Below are 16,530 nucleotides of genomic sequence, written 5' to 3'. Positions count from 1 at the left end.
CTATGGAGAACCGGGGATGCTGAAGGTGCTATCCATCTCTAGCCAGCAATAGTCCTAGGACACTTATGTGCCTCCTCTCTTGTGAATGCCTGAGGAGGGCATTATGTGAAACGCTTCATACCGCATTGGTGACATAAAAATATTTCTAACAGCCTTAGAAGAACTTACCTTCAGATGGAAGAGAAAGGATAGCACAGAATGCAAGGAACAGGATCTGAAACACTGTGGACATCTTCCTATCTGGAGACTTCTGTGTGCCACAGCACAGCTGAAAGTTATGAAAGAAGGAAGACTAGTCTCTGTTCATTTCGACAGGATGGGCAAGTTGTTCCCATTTATAGCTTGTATGCAGAAGTACCCGGAAGATGATTCTGTCTTCGAAGAAGCAAATGTAGGTGGAGATTTCTGGGCCGTGAAATCACACTTTGACCCCTCATAGGCAGGACAAGAAAGATTGCAGTGAGATATCTATGTGGATGGGGCAGGGAGATGATCAGGTGCAAAAAGACCAGAGCTTCGTGGCATACTCAATAATCATCAATATTATTACTTCTTGCACAACAATAAATGAATGGTGGTTATAGTGTTTCTAATTTAATATAATAAATCTGTAGAAATGACTTGATTAAAACCAAAAACAAAGTCACAATTGCATGGCTAACTATTGCATGCCTATTTAAAAATATGTCCCACTGAGCAGAATGAGGCTCACCGCTCTGATAGTTATATATATTTCCACAACAATTTGTGATTTTAAGGGTATACAAAAACAATACTGTCTTGAACCATGGGTGCAGACCGTAACCATCATGGCTAGTAACCATGGATAGTTTTATCTTCCATCCAAATGTTCAATCCTCATTTCAACCCATCCTGGTTAGTTACCATCAATACTTTCTGTGGGAGAAAGTTCCCCCTTATGCATGTCATTGAGGCAGTGCTGCTATTAATTTTCAAGGGATAAAAGCATCGCCCCTGAAAAACCAGCTTGGAGAAAAACAGCCCTTGCCCACCAATGACCCTTGGGACAACATTGCTGGCGGGTCATGGCGGGAGGTGGCTTTTTGCACACCTGTCAGTCGCCTCAGCAACATTACTCATCATGGCTGTTTTTGAGGGCTGCAAGTTCCTTCCCCTGTATGCAAGTCTAGTCTATATGTTTCTTCCAGAGTTCTAAATTTCAAGAGTAAAGAATGATCCTCATTGCTGAACCTGGGCAAAGTCAGCATTCGCTGCATAGTGATTGGGGAAGGAGGCACAGAAGTGGCCCCATATTGACTTTCTGCTCATGATGCCCCTTCACAGCAGCTGCATAGAAAGAGGGCTCTTGTCCTGCCATTTCATATTCCCACTCCCATCCTCATTATGGTCCTGTCAATTACTAGTGTACTCTTTTGTGATTCAGCAGCATCTCTCCATGTTCCCTTCATGAAGGCAGGTTGTTCTCCAGGATACTTGTGGGGGAGGGTTTTTTAAAAACATAAAGCCCACCTTCTTAAACTGCTAGTAGATCTGGGACAGGGAGCTCCCTTAAACACTACTGGACTCCTTGAACTTTCAAAGCTTGTTGGGGGAGTCAGGGGTGTAGTGTACTTTCCAGGCACATTTTCAAAGGTTTGGGGCAGGGATAAACAGGAAGTGGTTGGAACAACAGATCTGATGGATGGATCACCTAGTCCCCACTTTGGAAATCAGGGTATCCACACTGAATCAGAAGGTTTGAGTTGGCAATTTAGGAGCAGTAACATATGAAATTGCTTTGATTCTGTACAACAGAAAAAAATTGTATTCATTGTTATCAGTAAATCAATATCATCAAAAATAACAAAACGTACAAATATTCTAACAATAAATGTTCTTCATATTTGTTGTTGCTTGCTGGTTGACAGCAACTATTTTTAAAATATCTCTTGAAGGGTTCCCAGTTTGAAATGAACTGCTGCTTAAGCTTATCTTCAATTTTTCAGAAAGGTTAGCTAGCTCAGCGTAGTCTACAAGCTACAATACCAATTTGGATCTAGTGGGGATTTTGTCGCTTTTCTACTGTGTGGCTATAAGTACCCTCGCAGCAACGGTGGCATATAAAAAAAACTTTTGTTACATTTCTAGGAATGTCTGGGCCTGTGATACTGAGTAGGAATGATTCTGAATTTTTAAGGAAGGTTACATTTAGCATTTTTTAAATCTCAAGATAGATATCATTGCAAAAGTCTTTGATCTTTTCACATACCCACCACATATGAAACATAGTGCCGCCTGGTTCTCCGCATCTCCAGCACGTATTTGGGATGCTTTTGTACATTTTGGAAAGCTTATAAGGGGTCAAGTACATTTTTTGGAAGTTCTCCCTTAAGGTAACATGCCGTAAATCTCCAATTTACTTTCTATAGATTTTCCCATTGACACATCTCTATATTGTGACCAAGGTCTTGGGCCCATTTAGCTGATTTAACCTCCTCCTCCTTGACTTCCCAGTCAAAGAGGAATTGGTATGTTTTGGAAAGAGTTTTGGTTTTTTAATTTATTAAGTCTGTTTCAAATCTTGAGATCTCTGTCACAAATCCTTTTTTCTTGTCAATTTTAAATGTTTCAAGTAGTTTATAATACTAAAACCAGTCAGATACCTGTTCTCTCACTTCTTCAAAACTCTTTAGTTTTAATTGATTCCCTTCTTCTTTTAATACTGTTTGGTATACAGGCCAATTTCCATTTGTATTTTTCCTTTTTACCAAAGTGCCTCGGGTGGTGAAATCCATGATGGCACTTTGGGTTTGAGGAGGTCTTTATATTTTCCCCAGAAGGTATATAGAGATTTTCTAATGATTTGGTTCAAAAAGTTTTTGTGCGCTTTGACTTTCCCATATCCCAGGTATGCATGCCAACCGTACATGTTTTAATACCTTTCTAGGTCTGGGTTTTTAAGTGAGCACCATTCATTTGACCAGGTGAGACAGGCCACTGCATAGTACAATCTTAGGTCCAGCAGGGAAAAGCCTCCTCTATTCTTGATGTCAATTAGGATTTGATGTTTAATTCTAGGTCTTTTCCCCTGCCAAATAAATTTAGAAATAAATCTTTGCCACGCCTTGAGGCGGTCTGTTCCACCTAGTATTGAAATTGATTGAAATAGGAAGAGTAGTTTAGGGAACACGTTCATTTTTATTAACACATATATTCTGTTCCCCAGAAGCTTATAAAGGGTACTATTATATCTGTCTTTAAGCTTTTTAAAAACTACAGATATCAGAAAGAATTTGACTGTCTTTTCTTTCTACTTTGCCTTATGTATTTCTCCAAATAATGTGAAATAATGTGATCTTTTTTATGCCTGTTGTCTTTGTCCATGGAGTTTTCTTGGCAGGGATACTGGAGTGGCTTGCCGGTTCCTGCTCCAGGTGGATCACGTTTAGTCAAACTCTCCACTATGACCTGTCCATCTTGGGTGGCCCTGCACAGCATAGCTCATAGCTTCTCTGAGTTATTCAAGCCCCTTTGCCATGGCAAGGCAGTGATCCATGAAGGGACATCACCTTGCCAACAAAGGTCCATATAGTTAAAGCTATGGTTTTCCCAGTAGTGATGTATGGAAATGAGAGCTGGACCATAAAGAAGGCTGATCGCCAAAGAATTGATGCTTTTGAATTATGATGTTGGAGGAGACTCTTGAGAGTCCCATGGACTGCAAGAAGATCAAACCTCTCCATTCTTAAGGAAATCAACCCTGAGTGCTCACTGGAAGGACAGATTGTGAAGCTGAGGCTCCAATACTTTGACCACCTCATGAGAAGAGAAGACTCCCTGGAAAAGACCCTGATGTTGGGAAAGATGGAGGGCACAAGGAGAAGGGGACGACAGAGGACGAGATAGTTGGACAGTGTTCTCAAAGCTACCAGCATGAGTTTGACCAAACTGCGGGAGGCAGTGGAAGACAGGAGTGCCTGGCATGCTCTGGTCCTTGGGGTCACAAAGAGTTGGACACAGCTAAATGACTAAACAACAACAACAACAACAACAACAACAAATGTGATCTTGTGCTTTATTATTCCAGTGTAAAACAAATAAATTCCATTTTCTAATAAACACCATCTTTTCGTATGCCGTCTCTGACTCTTAACAAAGTAAGTTTATTTCATCATGTTAGCTAGCCATTTCCCAAACTTTATTGATTGAGTTGCAAATCAATAGGTAGTGGTATGAGTTTTCTTTTCTGACAAAGCACAATTTTCGCTGTGGTTGACAAATAGACTGTCATTTCCAGACCCTGCATTTAGACATGGGGGTTATTGCATTTGTTTTTTCTTGTTATAATGCTAGTGCTTCTGCCCCAGTTTCTAATGTTCTTCATTACCTGTTGTGTTATGAAACTTTGGCTTTGTGATTGCTTCTATTCTCCCATCCCCATAACATAAAAATGCTAAGAAAAAGATGTGAGCTGGGATGCCACTCCAAATTTCATCACTTTACTCATTTGATTTTCTAGATTAATGGAGTACAAATGCTTCCTTCTCCCCCTAGAAGCAATTAACAAAGAGGTAAGCACTTCCATTAGATTGTGACTGATTAAGTGGTGCAACAGGATTTAAAATGTGTGGTATAGACATCATTTTGATGTCAGTCAGTGCTTAGATTTTCCTGGTTCTTTTGGAAACACAGGTGGTCGTTGGAGCACAGAGTGGATTATTCAACTACAGTGGTACCTCAGGCTACATACGCTTCAGGTTACATATGTTTCAGGTTACAGACTCCGCTAACCCAGAAATAGTGCTTCAGATTCAGAACTTTGCTTCAGGATGAGAACAGAAATTGTGCTCTGGTGGTGCAGCAGCAGGAGGGGGCCTCATTAGCTAAAGTGGTGCTTCAGGTTAAGAACAGTTTCAGGTTAAGTACGGACCTCCGGAACGAATTAAGTACTTAACCTGAGGTACCACTGTACAGCATATTGTGTTGGACTCCCGTCAGTCCAATCAGTTTGCTAAGGAAGAGCTTCTTTTACAGACTTTTACTTATTATTAACATACAGAGATATAAACCGGAACCCACATCAAATGCTACTAAACCAGATCAGGCAAGTATCAGTCAGGAGACCTTGTAGGACCTCAGCACATGGCTGCTTACCCCATTCCTGGGTGGTTACAGCCCCTCATGTTTGGCCACCATCCATGCTGGCCAGGGCATGTGTGTCCAGCTGACAGTTTGGGGAATTTCCCCAACTGGCTCGGCTGCAGAGCAGGCTTGCCCGCCAGAAAGCTACACTTAAACAGGCCAATCAGAGGCCTTCCCATTAGGCAGTGCCTTGCTGGCTGATTGGGGTTGGCTGCTTGTCTGCTTGGTCAACCAGCAATGCACAAAAACTGACTGCGCCTGACTCCCTCAGATTCATTGGGAAAAGAGCAAACCCTCCCTTCATCCTTTATCATTAAGTGTTTATTACATTCTAGGTCATGGAACCATAGAATTGTAGTGTTGGAAGAGACAAAAAGTCTCATCTAGTCCAAACCCCTGCAATGCAGGAATCTCAGCTAAAGCATCCATGACAGATGGCCATCCAGCCTCTGCTTAAAAACCTCCAAGGAAGGAGAGTCCACAGTCTCCCAAGGGAGACCATTCCGCTGTTGAACACTGTCAATTCTTTATCGTGTATTCTAAAACGTGTTTTCCTTTCTAGGTTGTAGGTTTAACCATCTTTTATTCCCTAGGTTTTCTTTTAATTAACCATGTCTTGATTCCTTGGATTTCCTGGCCTTGCTGTGGTTGCCAATGGTTGCCATATTCGGAGCTGGAAAGGAATTTGTCTGAGGACAAATTGGCCCATCTGGAGGTTTTGCCTTCACCATAGCAAAACGTCACATTTTTTGGCAGTTAAAGCGTTGAGTGGAATTCTAGTCTTCAAATATTGAGGTAAAGTGGTGCATTATCCTGTCCTCAACCAGCAGCGTATTCAGGGTACCCCGTTAGAGGGTCTCAGCGGAGGTCTCTGTCCGGAAGCCAAGTGTGGGGCAGATGGGCCATAGAGCTTCCAGCAGCTGCTTTAGGACAGCCGCCTCAGTGGATCAATCTCTTAGGGAGGCCATAATTCTTTTCACAACCCTGAAAAAGTTTCATCTCTCCAGCAGAAGGCTGGAACAGTAATACACCTAATGCCTGAGCCAAAATTCCACCTACATCAGTTAAGTGGTGGCCATTTTCTAATCCAGAACATTTTTTGCTTGAGTTTACTTTATCACACCTTACATGGAGCCACTGTCAAGAGAAGGGTGGCATGACGACTGGAACTGCAAATGCTGAGCTAAAGCAACCAGCAGTCTGACTCAGTACAAGACAGCTCCCTGTGTTCCTATTCCAAATAATCTAAAATCCCCCTACCTCCAAATGACGATGTCTTTGCCTATGGAGTGGCAACAATGGGACAGAGGAATTTCAGCTCTGCTTGCAAAGCTTTCCTTTTCAGTTTCAGACAAAAGCTTGGAATGGGATATTTCACTTCAACACTGAGCTATCATAATGAAGTAGGACTTTGGCATTTACCCTGCAGTTCACACACACTGTGGCGTGATTAGTACCTTTAATACAGACAGCACACCATGTAACAGGTAGGTCTATAACAGGTAGGTCTTGTCGATGTTCCAATCTGCTTGACTCTCACAACTGCTTCCAAGGAATGACTCAAAATACAATGCAATATGATAATAAAAAATATTATTAGCCGTGGTAGTAGTACTATCAATGGTTAGAAGCTTTATTACTTTCCGTTCCTGTTCCGCTTTGTGCTTTCCTATGCTTTCTTATGGTTTTCAAATGTTCTCCTTGTTTCCCGTCCTCCCCTGCGGAATGAAAAGGACATGTGTAACCCCTGCTATGTCATTCTGTTTGTTACTTCAGAAAAGAGGGGAATGGCTTTTGATTTATGCTCAACGAGGAATTTAACAAGGTTTTTCCTATGCCCACCCTCCTTGACAGAGGCTGAATGGACTTTATTTAAAATTATTCCTGGACTGCTATTGGGGGAATGCAGTGGGGGAATAAAGAATGAACTGCTGCCAAACAGATGTGGTAAAGCAGTTGAATTTGAGAAAAGATCTTGCTTTTAACTGTGTGCCGAGGAAGAGCCCTAGAGCAGAATTTTAATGGCGTAGTTTGGATATGCACTTAGTGAGTTATTTATGGTTTCAGCTTGTATACTAGTCTGTAAACAGTGGAAGGAATGGAATGTGACCTTGTACCATGCAGATAAACACTGCAAAAAACTGAACAACGGAAGATAGTACCGTATTGGCCCGGATATAAGCTTCACCCACATATAAGCCTCACCTTTAAAATTAAAGGTACACTTTATCACATGTGGTGGGATTGTAAGATTATTTTAAAAAATTGGAAAATGATATATAATGAATTGGGGGGGAAAATGTTTAAAATAACCTTTGTGGAAAAACCAGAAGCCTTTTTGTTAGGTATTCTAGGACAAGAAATGCCGAAGAAAAATAGGACATTATTCATGTATGCTACTACGGCAGCAAGAATACTAATAGAACAAAATTGGAAGATTGGAGAAATACCATATAAAGAACAATGACAAGAAAAATTGATGAACTATGCAGAACTGGCAAAATTACAGACAAACTGTGTGAAAAGGACATTAGTGACTTTGGAAAAGAATGGGAACCCTTTACAACATACTTGCAGAAAAAACATGGACTCCTTGACAGGATTTAAATAAACATTTACAATTTTATTTACAGAGAACAAGAAATATAATTAGTGATAACAGAACATTATGTATAAACAGCAGAATGTAACTGTAATAAATGTAGGGGTTACTCGTGCGCAAGTTGGTGCCACTCCTGGCTAGTTTGCCTTGTTAAACCTTTTCTGTCTGGACAGCCCTACACTTCGTGGCTGTTCAGTCACTAGCAGAATCCATCAATGGGCATTTCTTAAACCTTTTCCAGCATAAAAGTTGTTTGACTCCAGGTCTCCACCTACTCTCCCTGCGTGGAAGTCTTCTGCGCAGGGAGGGCGTGGGTAGCGGAGGACACGTGCTCTCCTCGCTGATCTCCGGCGAGGAGTCCTGGAGCCCCCTCGCCGATTCCCCCATCTGCCCCCCTTTATCCCTGGTGTTACGCTGATTTCCTTCCCCAGCTGGTGAGCAGCCTCTCCCCCTGCTGGGCCCTTCTCCAGCATCGTTTGAGAGCCTCGCCTCCGCCTCTGGCTCCGATGTCAGTTCCCTGACAGTAACATTTGGTGTAACAAACCAGAAATGGAAGTTGGGGGAAGTCAACAGGGAGGGGGAAAACTAGGAAATGGATGTTAAATGATGATATTGAATAATTGTTATGAGAACAGAAAATTAATAAAATTATTTTAAAAAAACAATAATAAATAATAAATAAATAATAATAAATAATAAATAAAATCATAAAAGTCATTTTTTGTAAGGTCACAAATTTAAGCCACACTTTAACTTTTCACTTTCGGAATTTGGAAAAAAAGTGAGGCTTATATTCAGGCCAATATGGTAATTAATTCTCCCAACACACTAGGTCTGGAACAACCATATATATGGTGCCTCGGGGTTCCCTCCTCTCCCCAATGCTTTTTAACATCTACATTCAGCAACTGGGAGAGATAATCAGGGAGCTTGGGCTGGGTGTTCATCAGTATGCAGATGATACCCAGCTCTACCTCTCTTTCAAATCAGAACCAGTGAAGGTGGTGAAGGTCCTGTGTCAGTGCCTGGAGGATGGATGGTAGCTAATGGATTGAGGTTGAATTCTGAGAAGACAGAAGTACTGTTTTGGGGGGACAGGGGTGAGCAGGTGTGGGGGGCTCCCTGGTCCTGAATGGGGCAACTGTGCCCCTCAAGGAGCAGGTGCACAGCCTGGGAGTCATTTTGGACTCACAGCTGTCCATGGAGGTGCAGGTCAATTCTGTGTCCAGGGCAGCTGTCTACCAGCTCCATCTGGTATGCAGGCTGAGACCCTACCTGCCTGCGGACTGTCTCGCAAGAGTGGTGCATGCTCTGGTTATCTCCCACTTGGACTACTGCAATGTGCTGTACGTAGAGCTACCTTTGAAGGTGACCTGAAAACTACAACTAATTCAGAATGCAGCAGCTAGACTGGTGACTGGCAGTGGCCACCAAGACCACGTAACACTGGTCTTGAAAGTCCTAGACTGAGCATGGTATGGGTGCTCATCAATGGTTCCTCTTCATCCTGGAGAAGAGTGACTAGTGGGGTGCCACAGGGTTCTGTCTTGGGCCCGGTCTTATTCAACATCTTTATCAATGACTTGGATGATGGACTCAAGGGCATCCTGATCAAATTTGCAGATGACACCAAACTGGGAGGGGTGGCTAACACCCCAGAGGACAGGATCACACTTCAAAACGACCTTGACAGATTAGAGAACTGGGCAAAAACAAACAAGATGAATTTTAACAGGGAGAAATGTAAAGTATTGCACTTGGGCAAAAAAATGAGAGGCACAAATACAAGATGGGGGACACCGGGCTTGAGAGTAGTACATGTGAAAAGGATCTAGGAGTCTTGGTTGACCACAAACTTGACATGAGCCAACAGTGTGACGCGGCAGCTAAAAAAGCCAATGCAAGTCTGGGCTGCATCAATAGGAGTATAGCATCTAGATCAAGGGAAGTAATAGTGCCACTGTATTCTGCTCTGGTCAGACCTCACCTGGAGTACTGTGTCCAGTTCTGGGCACCACAATTCAAGAAGGACACTGACAAACTGGAACGTGTCCAGAGGAGGGCAACCAAAATGGTCAAAGGCCTGGAAACGATGCCTTATGGGGAACGGATAAGGGAGCTGGGCATGTTTAGCCTGGAGAAGAGGAGGTTAAGGGGTGATATGATAGCCATGTTCAAATATATAAAAGGATGTCACATAGAGGAGGGAGAAAGGTTGTTTTCTGCTGCTCCAGAGAAGCGGACACGGAGCAATGGATCCAAACTACAAGAAAGAAGATTCCACCTAAACATTAGGAAGAACTTCCTGACAGTAAGAGCTGTTTGACAGTGGAATTTGCTGCCAAGGGGTGTGGTGGAGTCTCCTACTTTGGAGGTCTTTGAGCAGAGGCTTGACAACCATATGTCAGGAGGGCAGGGGGTTGGACTCGATGGCCCTTGTGGTCTCTTCCTACTCTATGATTCTATGATTCCAAGCTTAGGACATATGAAGAAGTAGAGAATTTACTGACAGAGTGGCTACAGTACCACCAAATCAATGAGATATTAAAAGAAGATAAAAAGAGGTTGGGATTTGAAGACAAGAAAGCCATTTCCGACTATGGGAGGAGAGGGGGTTGCGTGGCTTTAAGGTATTTTAAGCCGGGCACGCCCAGGGGTCGCCCTCTTCACTCCCGGCCAGCTGAGAGGTTTTCGACCAGCTGAGAGGTTTTTTCGTAGCTGTTCTGGAGCCGTCGCGAGCCGTACCTTCTGCCTCGTGCTTGGTTTCACCCCTACAGATCTAAATCACTAAGGAGACCACGGTCCCCACTAGAGCTGAAATCACTTTGGCTGGGGTGTTTCTGACGGCGCGTGGAGGATACTTACCTTGTTAGTTTGGAGGACCAGGCGGCGGCTGCAGCACCGACGATCAGGCAGCGCAGGGAGCGTATCGTTGGAAGGCGGAGAGCAGGAGGGGTATAGTACACGGAGCGCAGCTATCTTCCGCTCCCCCCCTTCTCGCTGGATCGCGGGGTTGCTCTCCAGCGGTTTGTTTTCTTGTCTTCCCTACTGTGCTCTCGGGTTTCCTGGCTTTCCCCCTTCACTTTCTATTTTGTTTGTGCGTTGGTTGGTGGTTACTTTCTGGGCTTTAACGGCTGGCTGCCTCACTTAGCTGTTCTCCTGCTTTTCTCCCTCTCAGCGCCAGGTCCGAGCCCCCCCCCTTTCTAACCCTCGCCTCCACTAGGTGTGGGCTGTGAGGCTGAGGCTTCCATTTTTGTCAAGGGCTTGTTAAGGGCAGAGAACAGGCGCCATCTTTGTGGGCGCACGTGGTGGTAGTGCGAGCGGCCATCTTTGTTGAGGGAAGGGGAAGAGATCACGGTCGCCATCTTGGGAAGGGACACTTGTGGAGGCCATTTTGGGTAAACCACGTGTGAGGACAGGGGCAGCCATTTTGTTTAAGGGCAAGGGCCTGGCAATTACTTTGATCGTTAAATTCTTGCCTTCCTATTCCTCAGAACTTATAGATATTTTCATTGGGTATTGCAGCTTCATGGGATGCTGCCGGTTATCGTAGGGCTGCACATTTATTTTCAATTTGAGGAGCGTTTGTAAGCTTTTCTTCCAGCGTTTGCACGCAAACTCCTGGTGAACATCTATTGGAACAATACCCAGATAAAACCGCGGGGAAATACCTCTGGGAGGGGTTTTCCACGGGATTTAGGATCCCGGTGGCCACCCCACCCAACTCCAGGGAGGCGGATAACCAAAAATCTGTTAGGGAACGGCCCGACATAGTCAGAAAGAAAATAGAGAAAGAAATCAGGGCAGGCAGGGTCGCAGGTCCCTTTCTTGAACCGCCTTTTCAGGGGCTTCACCTTTCCCCGCTGGGCATCGTGCCAAAGAAGGCCCCGGGGGAATTCCGCATGATTCACAACCTCTCTTACCCGAGAGGGGGTTCTGTTAATGATGCGATTCCTCAGGAGCTTTGTACAGTGAAATACGCCTCCTTCGATCAGGCTGTAAAAATGATCCGTCGATTCGGTCAGGGGGCGTTCCTAGCAAAATGCGACATTGAGTCCGCCTTCCGCCTTCTTCCAGTGCACCCAGATGACTTTAGATGGCTGGGCTTTAAATTTGACGGCGCGTATTTCATTGACAAGGCTATGCCCATGGGCTGCTCCGTTGCATGTGCAGCCTTTGAATCTTTCAGCACATTCCTGGACTGGGCCCTACGCAACAGAACAGGGTCTTTTGGCGTATCACACTATCTTGACGATTTTATTTTGGCCGCAGACAGTAAAGTACGGTGCTCCACTATGCTAAAGGCTTTTACATCCCTAGCCGGCGAATTAGGGGTACCCCTAGCCGCCGGCAAGACAGAGGGCCCAGCCACATCCCTAGTCTATTTGGGTATCGAGTTGGACACCGTGGCCCAAACTTCCCGCTTACCCCCTGAAAAATTGGTGGCGCTCAAGACAATCATACAACAGCTCTTGCCCCTAAAGAAAATAACATTGAGACAGATCCAATCCCTCCTAGGCCATTTGAATTTCGCTTGCAGGGTTGTTGCCCCAGGGCGGCCATTTTGCGGCCGTCTGGCTCGTTTGGCGGCGGGCCTCAGAGCCCCTCAACACAGGGTGCGCCTATCCAAGCAGGTAAAAGCAGACCTGGGGGTTTGGTTGCAATTCCTAGAAAAGTACAACGGGATTTCATTATGGCAGGATACCCTGCTCCTTAATGCTGACCTCCAAGTTCAATCAGATGCAGCCGGGTCCTCAGGTTTCGGTGTTTATTTTCGCGGTCAGTGGTGTGCCAAAAGGTGGCCCGCGGAGTGGCAAGGGCAGCCCATCACCAGGGATCTTACCTTCTTGGAGTTCTTCCCGATTGTCGTAGCGGTGCATTTGTGGGCGGATCAATTTCGTAATCGCAGGGTTTGTTTTAACACCGACAATCAAGCAGTGGTAGCGGTCCTTGCTAGGCAATCTGCACGGTCCACCAGAGTGGGTAACCTATTGCGCGCTTTTGTCCTTCTGTGTTTAGAACAGAATATTTACTTTTCGGCCAAATTCGTGCCTGGCATTAATAATGACATCGCGGACGCTCTATCTCGTTTTCAGATGGAGCGCTTCCGCTCGTTAGCGCCAAAAGCGGACCAATCATCGATGCCTTTCCCGGAGCATCTCTGGAGGATTGGGAGCGAGACATAATGAAGGGAGTATTCGGTGCAGTGGCCCCGTCCACAATGAGATCGTATAAGAAGGCTTGGGTCGATTTTTTAAGATTTCGCGCACGCATCCCTGGCTCTAGTAGTCACACCACTCCCTCAACCAGGGAGGTCCTCCGCTACTTGGCACACATGAGGGAGTTGGGCCGGGCTCCTAAGACACTCAATATTTACTCAGCAGGGATCTCGTATTTTTGTAAAACATTTTTCGAGAAAGACCCCTGCGCAGCCTTCATTGTGCGCAAAACTCTGGAGGGATGGCGCAGACAGCAACCCCCATGTGCGGACAGGAGGCGGCCCGTAACTTATGAAATTCTGTTTAAGATTCACAAAGTTCTTCGTGAAATTTGCTGGTCAAAGCACGAAGCGCGTTTATTCTCAGCAGCGTTTTCCATAGCTTTCTTCGGCGCCCTACGTGTAGGCGAGGTAATATGTGAAGGGGATGCCGCCCAGTCTCAGAGGGGAATTTTGATGAGCGACCTGACCCTTTCTAGAACCGATCTCATAGTGCGGGTGCGGAGCTCAAAGACAGATCAGCAGGGCAAGGGGGCCCTGCTCCGGCTGCCGGCAGCTCTCGGGAAGGGCCCTTGTCCGGTTCGGGACACGAGGCGTTTTCTTTACCTAAGGCCTAGCGGACCCGGTCCGCTTCTGATACATGCGGACGGATCCCGCCTTACTAGACACCAGTTCACTAGGGTTATGCGGTCGGCATTGTCGGCTTGTGGTTTCCCGGCATCAGAATTTGCTGCTCACTCCTTCCGTATTGGCGCAGCCACCACTGCAGTACATATGGGGCTCCCCACGGAGAGGATTAAAGACTTGGGGAGGTGGAAATCTAACGCGTACAAGGCCTATGTGAGAAGCAATTTGTGACTGTGTGTTACACCCCTGACCTCCGCCCACTTTTCTATTTGCCTTTCAGAACCCACGAGATTGCGCATTTGGTTGGTGGGCCACAGCATCGTGCACTGGGCCAAGTTTCATGCCTTGAGAAGCGGTCTGGGCGGCAACCTGAGTTTACATCCCAGGGTGGAGCTGGTTTGGATAGCGCGTAGAGGGATGCGCTGGAGTGAATTCAAACCAGCCGTGATGGCCAGGGCTGCGGCCGAGGGTCCGCCTGACGCCCTAGTGATTCAATTGGGGGAAAACGATCTCGCTTATCGCAAGGCGATCGATCTGAGGTGGCACATTTTTGATGATCTGACCGAGTTGGTAATTGCATACCCACATATCACAATAATTTGGTCCTCGTTGCTTGAGAGGAGGACATGGAGAGATTGCGTGAGCCCAGTAGGAGTCAACAAGGCGAGAAAGGTTTTAGAACGAGCGGTGGAACGTAGAGTGGCAGCTCTGGGCGGGTTCGTCATCAGACACCCGGGCATCCAGTTCAGCAACGAGGCCCTCTACAGAAGGGATGGCGTGCATCTGTCAGATGCAGGGAACGACATGTGGTTGGGTGATATCATAGCGGGGATTAGGTCCTGGGTTCAGGGGTTTCCATAGCAGGGCGTAGGAGTTGGTTACAGGTTTGAAGGTATTGGTGGCGAGCTTTGCTCGAGTGGCGGTTAGGCATTGGCTGGGGTTCAATTGTTATGCAAATGGATGGGGGGGAAGGAACGCCATCACCTTCCCCCAGAGAATGGGGTAGTCCGGTACAGGACTCCGAGGGGCGTTGTCTTGTCCGAAACCTACCTAGGTAAGGGCCCCCGGCACGCCCCAAGCGGTGACACCCGTGGGACCCTAGTTGGCGTACTCCAACGGGGGCCTCCCACGGTTAGTGTTAACCCTTCCTGGACATCATGCCGGGTAGCGGATAGGAGCCAATGCCTAGGGCCAATACCTTCAATTCTCTAATCAATAAAGTTGTGGCCATTTCATGCCCATTAAACTTAAACATCGTGTCCTGTGTCTTTCTTTCTGGGGGAGGGGTTTTGACACGCAAAGCCATTTCCGACTATGGGAGGAGAGGGGGTTGCGGTCTAGCCCCTCCTCCCCAAGCGCGGGGGCTAACCTTTGCCCCCGCGAGAGTTGGGGGAATCCCTGGGCGTGCTCGCGGCCCCGCCCGCCTATCGGCGGGCCGGGGGGGCGTGGCTTAAGGTATTTTAAGCCGGGCACGCCCAGGGGTCGCCCTCTTCACTCCCGGCCAGCTGAGAGGTTTTCCCATCCCACCCACCCTTAGACGTTTAGGTAGCCGTAGGTAGTCATGACCTTGCTATGGACTTCGGTTGGTCGCCGCAAGGGGCCTGGTAGGAATTTTTCCAAGTTGGCGATCTTCCGCCATTTGGTTTTTTCGCCTACCTCGTAGCAAACCGTCACAACTTTCTCTGTATTGGCGGTTAGGCATTGGCTGGGGTTCAATTGTTATGCAAATGGATGGGGGGGAAGGAACGCCATCACCTTCCCCCAGAGAATGGGGTAGTCCGGTACAGGACTCCGAGGGGCGTTGTCTTGTCCGAAACCTACCTAGGTAAGGGCCCCCGGCACGCCCCAAGCGGTGACACCCGTGGGACCCTAGTTGGCGTACTCCAACGGGGGCCTCCCACGGTTAGTGTTAACCCTTCCTGGACATCATGCCGGGTAGCGGATAGGAGCCAATGCCTAGGGCCAATACCTTCAATTCTCTAATCAATAAAGTTGTGGCCATTTCATGCCCATTAAACTTAAACATCGTGTCCTGTGTCTTTCTTTCTGGGGGAGGGGTTTTGACACGCAAATCAAAATTTCATATTGACATTATAGAAGGTAACAACAAATTATTGTCTAAAATGTATGACTTACTATTGGATTGGCTAGTTTTTCTGTGCACTAATGATTATCAGCTTTCAGAAACAAAGATGGGGTCTTTTGCACTGCTGCTCTGCAATGCCCTCCATGCTAAAATATGAGAGCCTCATCAAACACAACTATGTATATTAAATGAGGGCACACAGAGTTGTGCTTGATGGGGTCCTACTCTCTGTATGCCTTTGTTGTTTGAAATATGAGAACCCCCATCCCTATTGGCATTCCACCAGCTCTTGAAAACTCATCTGTTTAGGCAAGCATGCCCCTACATTTGAATTCCTTTCCCCATCTGTTTCTATTGCATTTTGGATTGCATTTTTAATTGTAGATTTTTAAATGATTGATGTGATTGTGGATTTTAAATACAGATGTTTTTAATGTTTTGATGGTATTGTTTGATTGTGTGTTTTAATTATGGGTGGATTTTGGCATTTATTTTATGCTTACAAAGCCCTTAGAAGCCATTTTGACATGTAAGTCATCTTAAGTGTAGGAGCGTCTCCACCCCCATCGTTCAGCCTGGACACTGAGGTCCAGCATCAAGGGCCTTCTGGTGGTTCCCTCACTGTGAGAGTGAACCAAGCAGAGGGCCTTTTTGGTAGTGGCACCCACCCTGTGGAACGCCCTCCCATCAGATGTCAAGGAAAGAAACAACTATCTGACTTTAAGAAGACACCTGAAGGCATCTGAAGGGAAGTTTTTAATGTCTGATGTTTTATCACTTAATGTGTCAGTGGGCGACCATTCTTCAGGTTTCTTTCAGCCCCTGGCTACAGATGATCATTGCAGAAGTCTTTGTCATCGCAGCACTTGTTTTCAAATTTTTTACTCGTAGACA

At 46.1% G+C, this 16,530-nt stretch overlaps 1 long non-coding RNA gene across 1 annotated transcript in view; it reads right to left on the bottom strand.

Moving 5' to 3' along the window:
- The window catches only part of LOC310702830, a 77,366-nt gene extending 77,041 nt beyond the window's left edge, over nucleotides 1-325 (bottom strand). The window contains exon 1 of the long non-coding RNA XR_014523650.1: nucleotides 169-325. This is a non-coding gene — a long non-coding RNA (uncharacterized lncRNA). The remainder of the gene's footprint in view (nucleotides 1-168) is intronic.
- Nucleotides 326-16,530: the final 16,205 nt, after the last annotated feature.

Source organism: Podarcis liolepis (genome assembly GCF_965112155.1).
Source record: "Podarcis liolepis genome assembly, chromosome: 3".
NCBI classification, from domain to species: Eukaryota; Metazoa; Chordata; class Lepidosauria; order Squamata; family Lacertidae; genus Podarcis; species Podarcis liolepis.
The sequence above is the reverse complement of the archived record's forward strand: the minus strand, read 5'-3'. Positions and strand labels throughout refer to the sequence as shown.